Below are 8,923 nucleotides of genomic sequence, written 5' to 3' on the forward strand. Positions count from 1 at the left end.
ACAAAAAAACCAGCATGGCAGTTCCTCAAAAAGCTAAACATAGTTAGCATAGAATCCAGCAACTCCATTCCTGGGTACATACCCAAAGAATTGAAAATGGGTACTCAAACAAACTCATGACAAGAGGACAAGACTATACACAAATATTTACAGCTGCATTATTCACAATAGTCAACAGGTGGAAACAACCCAAAAGGCCATCAGTTGATGAATGGATAAACAAAATGACTGAGTCTATACACAATGGAAAATTATTTAACCATAAGGGAGAATAAAATGCTGATACATGCTACAACATGTATCTGAATGCTTAAGATACTACCTTAAATAAAAGCAGCCAGGCACAAAGGGCTACGCACTGTGTGATTCTATTTATATGAAATATCCAGAACAGGCAAATCCACAGAGACAGAAAGCAGATTAGTGGTCACCAGGGCCAGGGAGGAGGAAGAATGGGGACTAATTGCTCAGTGGGTACAGGGTTTCTGCTTAGGGAAAAAGTTTCGGAACGAGGTGATGGCTGCAGAACACTATAAACATACTTAATACCACTGAACTCTACAGTTTAAAAATAGTAAATTTTATGTGTATTTTAGCACAATAAAAAACAGGTGAATGAGAAGATACTGCATTTATAAAGAACATGTTGCTAAATTTGGGAGGAGAAAAAAATGAGCTCTGGGATAATTTAAAATATGATGGTCAAATTAAGATGTGCTAAATAGATGAGTTGGGAAGAAAAGATTAAGGAAATCTAGGAAGTGGAAAAAAATGGAAAATAGGAGGGAGGGAGTGGGTACGTTCCCACTTAATGGGCACAATGTTAGGGTGTACCGAACACCTCTTGGGGACAGGACACAGGTATAACAGGGACTCTACCTGACAAATGCACACATTGTAACCTAATTCTTTGTACCCTCAAATTAACGTGAAACAATAAAAAACAAGGAAAATGGAAGAGAGAAAGACAAGTAAATTAGAAAACCAGCATAAGAAGTCCACTGCCCATAAGAGTAGAATGTGAATGTTTTAAAGCAATAACTGAGAAAATGACATGAAGGCTGTGTTGACCAGTTGATGGAAGTATTTCAGATTGCATGTGAAAACCCCACACTGTACCCTAGAAGTGCATTAATGTACATAGTTACCGTTCAAAAAAAAAAAAAAAAAAAGAAGTCCACTGCCCAAACAGTAGCATTTCCAAAACACTCAGAAAAGTAAACAAAGAAAAGGAATTATAGAAATAACTTGAGAACATTCTCCAGGACTAACGATCATGAGTTTCCATTAAATAAACTATGCAGTATCCAGCAAAACAGATAAAAATATCAAAACGCATGTTTCTGCACACCAAAGGCAGAGGCAGAAAAAGTAGATTTTACAACAAGCAAGGACTTTACATCAAGGATTCAAATCAGAGCCACACGAACGGAGGCTGCCGAGCAGTTTCCAACCTGAACCTCACAGCCGACCCCTCAAGGGAGAACCGGGTCACTGCCAGGCCCAAGAGCGGGCAGACGCCGCCGAAGCCGCAGGGACCCGGGCTTGGCAGGTGCACCCGAGACCTAGGCTGCGTCCCCGCCCGCGCATCGCCCCCCCGCCCCCCGGCTTCGAGCTGCAAAGGCGCCCCCTGGCCGGGACTCGAGGGGCGGGAAGCCCGGCATTCCGAGGCCCCACCGGGACCCCGAGGCCGAGCCCCTAAAGCTACCCTCTGCCCGCTCCGCCGACTCCGCAGGCACCCCAGAAACTACTCCGCGGCAAGAGCCCATGAGGGCCTCACCGCTAAGGCGGAGGCTTCCAGCGGGGACCGCGGCCGTTGGCGGCGCAGGCGGGGCCCGCAGTTCAGCTCGTCCTCGTCCCCGGCCCGCAGCCCGCAGCCCGCGGTAAGGGAAACTCTCGGCCCCCGCTCCCGCCCCTGCCCAGGCCCTAGCGGCCCCGGGCCTGGGCGTCTCCACTGCTCCCCCGCCGGCCACCCCACCTCAACCCGGCCTGGCTACCCGGACCTCACCTGCCTCGCGCCACCGCCCCAGGCCTCGTCCGCGCCGCGGAGACCCAGAGGACGCCCTGCACGCGCCAGCCAATCGCGTGCTGCGCCCCGGGCCGGAGGCGGGGAAACCGCAGACGTTCACCATCCAAGCTCGCGATCTGAAGCTCACTGGCCAATGACCGGGCAGCTACCGACCGCGGGCGGAGGCTCGGGGTAAGCGCCGGGGAGGGACCAGGGTCGCGTCACCAGGAGGGCGGCTCAAATCCCAGGCCGCCGCCCAGCCCCTGAGGACGCTGCAGCTTCATCCCTCTGGTCCCAGGCAGCGTGCACTCGCCGCCCGCTCCTCCCTTGCTGTGGCTACGAAGACTGCTGCAATCCGCTGGGCCTCGGCCTGCCCGCTCCGCTGCTCCCTGCTCTGCAGCCCCGAAAGCTCACCGCGTGCCCCCCGCTCTGCCTGGGACCTGTGGGCTGGAGCTGCAGCGTCCTCAGGGGCTAGGCTGCGGCCTGGGATTTCAGCCGCCCTCCTGGTGACGCGACCCGGGTCCCTCTCCGAGGCCCACCACGTGCCCCCTGCTCTGCAACCCCCGAGACCCGCCCCGTGTCCCCTTCTCTGAAGCCCCCTGAGGCCCACCCTGTGCCCCTTCTCTGCAGCCGGTCCAGACTCACCGTGTACCCCTACCGCCGTTTCTCTGCAGCCCCCCAGGCCCACCGCGTGCTCCGTTCCTCTGCAGCTTCCCAAAGGCCACTGCGTGGCCCCTATCCCTATTTCTCTGCAGCCCCTGGAAACCCTCCGCGTGCCCCCTTTGGCAGCTCCCTAAGACCCACTGTGTGCCCCTTCTGCACTCCTCCATACCTACCATGTGCCCCCTTTATCTGCAGTCCCCTGAGCCCCACGATGTGCCCACTCTGCAGTCCCCTGAGCCCCACCGCATGCCCCCTTCCTCTGCAGGCCCGTGAGACCCACTATGTGCCTTCACGCCCATTTCTCTGCAGCCTCCTGGCCCACCTCATGCACCGTTCCCCTGCAGCCTCCTTAGACCCACTGTGTCCCCCACTTCCTGTGCAGCCCTTGAGACCCACTGTATGCTCCCCTTCTCTGCAGAACCATCAGGCTCACTAAAGTACCTGCCACACCACACCTCCATTCCTGGGGGGGGGGGCAGGCCCACTGTAAGAACCACCCTCTCCAGGCCATAGGCTCCCCCTACCCAGGACATCTGTGTTTGGCCTCAGTCCCCTGTTCCCTTCCCTCTTCCCCCAACTTACTTACCTTTTTGCGGAGTTGTGGCTGTGCCTTCTGCTGGAAGGCTGCTGGGAAGGCTACATCTTCCCTGCATGGAATTCCCTAGTACCCTTTCCACTGGCTGGGTCTGAACCAAGTATTGCAAATTTCACTTTGCTCATTGCATATTTTAACTGAAGTATAATTTACACACAGTAATATATGATATTCGCCTTTCTGAAGTGGTTGACTGTTTTGACAAATACATACAGCTATGTGACTGCTGTGGCAATGAAAATATAGCATGTGTCCTTCACCTGGAAAAGCTCCCCCCTTGGGCCCTCTGAGGTCACCCCCTGCCATGCCCACTCACTTCTGCATACCTTTTCCAGAAGGCATGTAAATGTAAACCAGACATAGCTTCTGAAGGCTGGTCTCTGTCACTCAGCATGTTCACCCATGCTGCTGCATGTACTTGATCTTTCTGCTGAGGAGGGTTCCACATTCGAAGGATTTATCTGTTCCCTTCGCTAGTTAAGGGGCTGGCAAACTTCTCAGCCTTTGGGGGCCATGCCATCTCTGCTGCATATTCTCACCTCTAACCCACATAAGCTAATGAGCAGGCCATGATCCCATTTATCTACACAGACAGGCGGCTGCTCAAGCCTGTCGCCCTGGCTGGCTGAGCCTGTACCACTTGGTGGACATCTGGGCTATCTCCAGGTTCTGGGCACAGTGTTACAAACAAAGCTTCTGTAAACATCAGCAGGCAGGTCTTTGTGCAGACATTTCTCTTAGGCATAGTGACTTGGTTTTGTTATCTCTTCTCCACTTTTCTCTTCATAATAGTTTGATATATAAGCTTTAATTTTTACTTATTCATTTTTAATTTTTTTATTCCAAGTCTCTCTATATCACCCTGGGTAAAGTGTCATGGCATCTTTGTAGCTCACAGCAACCTCAAATTCCTGGTTCAAGTAGTCCTCTTGCCTCTGCCTCCCAAGTAGCTGGGACTATAGGTGCCCACTACAATGACTGGCTAAGTTTTCTATTTCTAGTAGACACAGGGTCTCACTCTTGCTCTGGCTGAGACCACTTGAACTCCTGAGCTCAAGCAATGCAACTATCTTGGCCTCCCAGAGTGTTAGGATTACAGATGTGAGTCATCGCACCTGGCCTTTTAATTTTTTTTTTTTTAAGACAGCATTAGGGCTGAGTGCCATGACTCATGCCTGTAATACCAACACTTAGGGAGAGGGAATTGAGAGGATCACTTGAGGCCAGGAGTTTGAAACAAGCCTGAGCAGCATACTGAGACCCTGTCTCTACAAAATTATAAAACACAAAAAATCAGCTGGGCATAATGGCGTGCACCTGTTAGTCCCAGCTACTTGGGAGGCTGAGACAGGAGAATTCCTGGAGCCTAGAAGTTTGAGACTACAGTGAGCTATGATGAGAGCACTGTACTCTATCTAGCCTGGGTGGCAGAGCTAGACTGTCTCAAAACAAAACAAAAAAACCCTATGAGCTTTGATACAATGGCCCTTACCTTGTTGCTATTAAAACCTTGAATTAGATCTATTGCTTAAACAGATTCTGGTAGATGGTCCTGCCCCTGTGCACCCTAAGTCCCCTGCCTGGGTCTCTCCCTCAAGAAGAGGGACATTCAAGTGGTAGAGCCTTGCCTTCGAACAGGCTAGTGTCTACCCTACCCTCCCTGGAAGGGCAAGATACCCTGGAAGGCCAAGGCCTCAGTCTCTGGAGCTCATCAAGGGAGTAACAGGACTAGAAACCACAGGAGATCTGGGGTTCTGTGGGGGCTCCATGCCCCAGAGCACAGCGGGGCAGCTAAGGTCTATTCTGCTAAGCACCCAAGAGATAGCAGGACTTTATTCTGGGTGATCTCATGTCTGGAATTTGGCAGCAGATTCTACCTTTTGGTTGTAAACAGAGCCTGACTCTGAGACCAGAAGGAAACCCAAACCTGCGGCTTTGTGGCACCTAGAGGAGGGGCCTGGGTGAAGAGCAAAGGGAGAGAATCCCCAAGGCTCAAGAAATCTCTTTATCTTAAGAAAGCAATTCCACTTTCCCACGTGCGGGTTCTCCCTCCTGCTTGTTTCTGGTTCCTGCTTTGGGTGAAGAAACATCCACAAAGGAGAGGATTTTGCTGCAGGCAGTGTGGCTTTTCTGCTGGAGGAGGAGTATCCCAAGCGGGGGTCATGGGAGGGGGTTCCCCATGTGGTCTCAGGGCAGTGCCTCCATAGGCAGTGGTAAAAGAAACATGTCAGAGAGCTGCTTTGGCCAGCTTTTCCAAAATCCAGAATTGAAATATCCATACACAGATGCTGTCACGATTGACAAGGGTCTGTCCCTGTTTTGACTCACCATTCATCCCAAAAGGGACAGTTAGGAGAGCTGCAGAGAGACATACAAGAGGAGAACCAGGTTCTCCCCTCATGAGGACAGAGAACAGCCCTGTGGGGACTTCACAAGAAGGGCTGACCTTAAATGGTAGGATCCTTTCTACTCTTCCAACACTGGGGTCTCTTGGCTTAAGGTTGACTCACTCGGATCTCTGTCTGCCTTCACTGGTCTTCTCTCTTTCTATCTTGCTCTTTTATAGGGACACTTGTGTTTGGAGTTGGGGCTGCTCTGAGCCCAGGATGATCTCATCTTGAGATCTTTACCTCAATTGCTTCTGCAAAGACCCTTATGCTAAACAGGGTCACATTCTAAGGTTCCTGCTGGGCACATCTTTGGGGGCCACGGTGGAGGACCTAATGCAGCCTTCCCCCTCCTCCTCTTCCTCTCCTCCTAAAACAAAGAACACAAAGGACCTAGTTAGTCCCACCCCAGAAATTTGTGCCAAATGACTCTGACTCACCAAAGCCCTCTGGACAAGCTGTGGAATTTGCCCACTACCAACGGCCCCTATATAAAAGGGGTCTCTAACTACTACACCATCTATACCCAGGTGGGTCTCTGTCCCCTCTCAATACACCTGGCCTGAACCTCTCCACTCACAGTCTCCTCTCTGGGCACTGCCATGCCACCTTTCAGCCACCATTCAACTGCTACAGTTGTTTAGCAAACTTGTGGAGAGACACACCACCTCCCAATTTTTTGCTAAGGAAGATAGTTTGTACCCTAAAAATAAAACAAAATACCTCCAAAATTTCTTTCTACCTGCTTCTTCATTTCTTCTCTCTTTTTCAGTAAAGCTCCTTGAAAGAATGTGCTCCCTCTCTCCACCCCAGTCTCCTCTTGTTCTCTCTAGAATCTGTCCTTATCACAAGTCCAAAATAGCCAACACTACTGCCTTAAGATGCACTAATCCCCGTGCATGGTTCCCGGGCCCCACTTCCCAGGGTCTCCGAGTTTGACCCTTCACAGTGCTCTCCTGCATACTCTCCTCCGCGCCTCTCCTTACATCCCTCCAGTTCTCCACCCGCCCCAAGGCTCCTTCTTTCCTTTTTTTGCTGGTTCTTCCTCTTCCCTTTGACCTCTAGGTGCTAGTACCTTCTTTTCTGTCTACAGACCGTATTCCATACCACACATAAGCTGATGCTGCCTAAATCTACATCTCTAGATGGGAACACCCTGAACTCCTGGTGGACATGCCCAACTATCCTTTTTCTATCTCTTCTTGGGAATTCATGGCATTCCCAGAGTGACATCTCCAGATCAGAATTCCTGAACTCAGCCCAGTCTTGCTCCTTTTCAGGTCTTCCTCATGTCAGCCAAGGACCCCACATTCCTTCCTGCACCTCTTTTCCCAAACCCTGGAGGCTTTCCTCAGTCTCGCACTCATTGGTGATGCTTCAGCACTGCCCTTGAAGTAGATCAGAACCTGAGCCCATCCCACCACTAGCTCTCTGACCCCAACCCCTCCAACTCTGGTCTTGGCTCAGTTTCTCTGCTTCCACTCCTGGCCTCACACTCCTCTTGACACTACTTGGGACTGGTCAGAGCCTACTCTGCCCCACGGACAACTGCCAGGCTCTCAGGTCACTCGGAGAAGAAACCTGAGTCCCCACCATGGCTCAGAGCTCTGAGGTCCCTGCTTTCTAACATTATGTTTTCTAATTGAGGTGAAATTCATATAACATAAAATTAAGCATTTTATGGGAATGCAAAATGATGCAGTCACTGTAGAAGATGACGTGATGATTCTTCAAAAAATTAAACAGAATTACCAAATGATCCATCAATCCCACTTCTGGGTATATACCCAAAATAATTGAAAGCAAATTCATAAAGAGATATTTCACATTCATGTTTGTAGCAGCATTGCCCACCATAACCAAAATGGAGAAGCAACCCAGTGTCCACCTATAGAGAGTGGGTAAAAAAAAACCATGGTGTCCACATATTGTGGAATATTATTCAGCCTTGAAAAAGGAGGAGATTCTGACACAGGCTACCATGTAGATGAACCCTAAGGTCATTATGCCAAGGAGACAAGCCAGACACAAAAGGACAAATATTGTGTGATTCTCCTTACTTGAGGCACCTAGAGTCATCAAATTCACAGAGACAGAGTGGTGGATGAAAGGGGCTAGGGGAGGCTGGGCACAGTGGCTCATGCCTGTAATCCTAGCACTCTGGGAGGCTGAGGTGGGTGGATTGCCTGAGCTCACAGGTTCAAGACCAGCCTAAGCCAGAGCCAGAGCAAGACCTCGTCTCTAAAAATAGCCAGTGTTGGGGCAGTGCCTGTGGCTAGTGAGTAGAGCGCTGGCCCCATATACCAAGGGTGGCGGGTTCAAACCCAGCCCCGGCCAAAAAACTGCAACAAAAAAAAGGTGGGCGTTGTGGCGGGCACCTATAGTCCCAGCTACTCAGGAGGCTGAGGCAAGAGAATCACCTAAGCCTAAGAGCTGGAGGTTGCTGTGAGCTGTGATGCCACGGCTGTGATGCCAGGGCAACAAAGGGAGACTCTGTCTCTAAAAAAAATAATAATAAAACAAAATAAAAATAGCCAGTGTTGTGGTGGGTGCCAATAGTCCCAGCTACTTGGGAGGCTGGGGCAAAAGAATTGTTTAAACCTAAGATTATGAGGTTGCTGTGAGCTGTGATGCCACAGCACTCCACCAAGGGTGACAAAGTGAGATTCTGTCTCGAAAAAAGAAGGGGGGGCAGGGGATGTTTTTGCTTCATGGGGACAGAGCTTCAGCTTGGGAAAATGAGGAGGTTCTGGAGATGGAGGATAGTGACAACTGCACAGCAAAGTGAATATGTGTAATGTCACTGAACTGTGCACTTAAAAATGGTTAACACTAGTGTTCTAACCATTTAAACCACTTAACCTGGTAATATGTATTTTACCACTTTATTTATTTATTTTTATTTTGAGACAGAGTCTCACTCAGTAGCCCTAGGTAGAGTACTGTGGCATCATAGCTCACAGTAACCTCAAACTCTTGGGCTCAAGCAATCCTCTTATCTCAGCCTCCTAAGTAGCTGGGACAATAGACACTGGCCAGAACATCTGTCTAGTTTTTCTATTTTTAGTAGAGATGGGGGTCTCACTCTTGCTCAGGCTGGTCTCCTGAGCTCAAACAATCCATCTGCCTCAAACAATCCTCAGGCTGGTCTTGAACTCCTGAGCTCAAGTAATCCACCAACATTGGCCTCCCAAAGTGCTAGGATTATAGACATGAGCCACTGCACCCAGTAAAATATTACTACATTTTAAAAAAATTAACTAATGGCTC

At 50.1% G+C, this 8,923-nt stretch overlaps 1 protein-coding gene across 3 annotated transcripts in view; it reads right to left on the reverse strand.

Annotated features, from left to right (window-relative positions):
* Positions 1-2,066, reverse strand: part of SUN1 (Sad1 and UNC84 domain containing 1) — a 69,058-nt gene extending 66,992 nt beyond the window's left edge. For 2 of the 3 annotated variants that reach the window (XM_023516512.1, XM_023516511.1), the window contains exon 1: positions 2,009-2,066. The gene's annotated coding sequence lies outside the window, so the exon portion shown is untranslated. The remainder of the gene's footprint in view (positions 1-2,008) is intronic. The other variant, XM_023516513.1, reaches the window with a different exon arrangement.
* Positions 2,067-8,923: the final 6,857 nt, after the last annotated feature.

The sequence above is a fragment of the Otolemur garnettii genome, unplaced genomic scaffold (assembly GCF_000181295.1).
Source record: "Otolemur garnettii isolate 467f Iridium unplaced genomic scaffold, OtoGar3 scaffold00092, whole genome shotgun sequence".
Taxonomy (NCBI): Eukaryota; Metazoa; Chordata; class Mammalia; order Primates; family Galagidae; genus Otolemur; species Otolemur garnettii.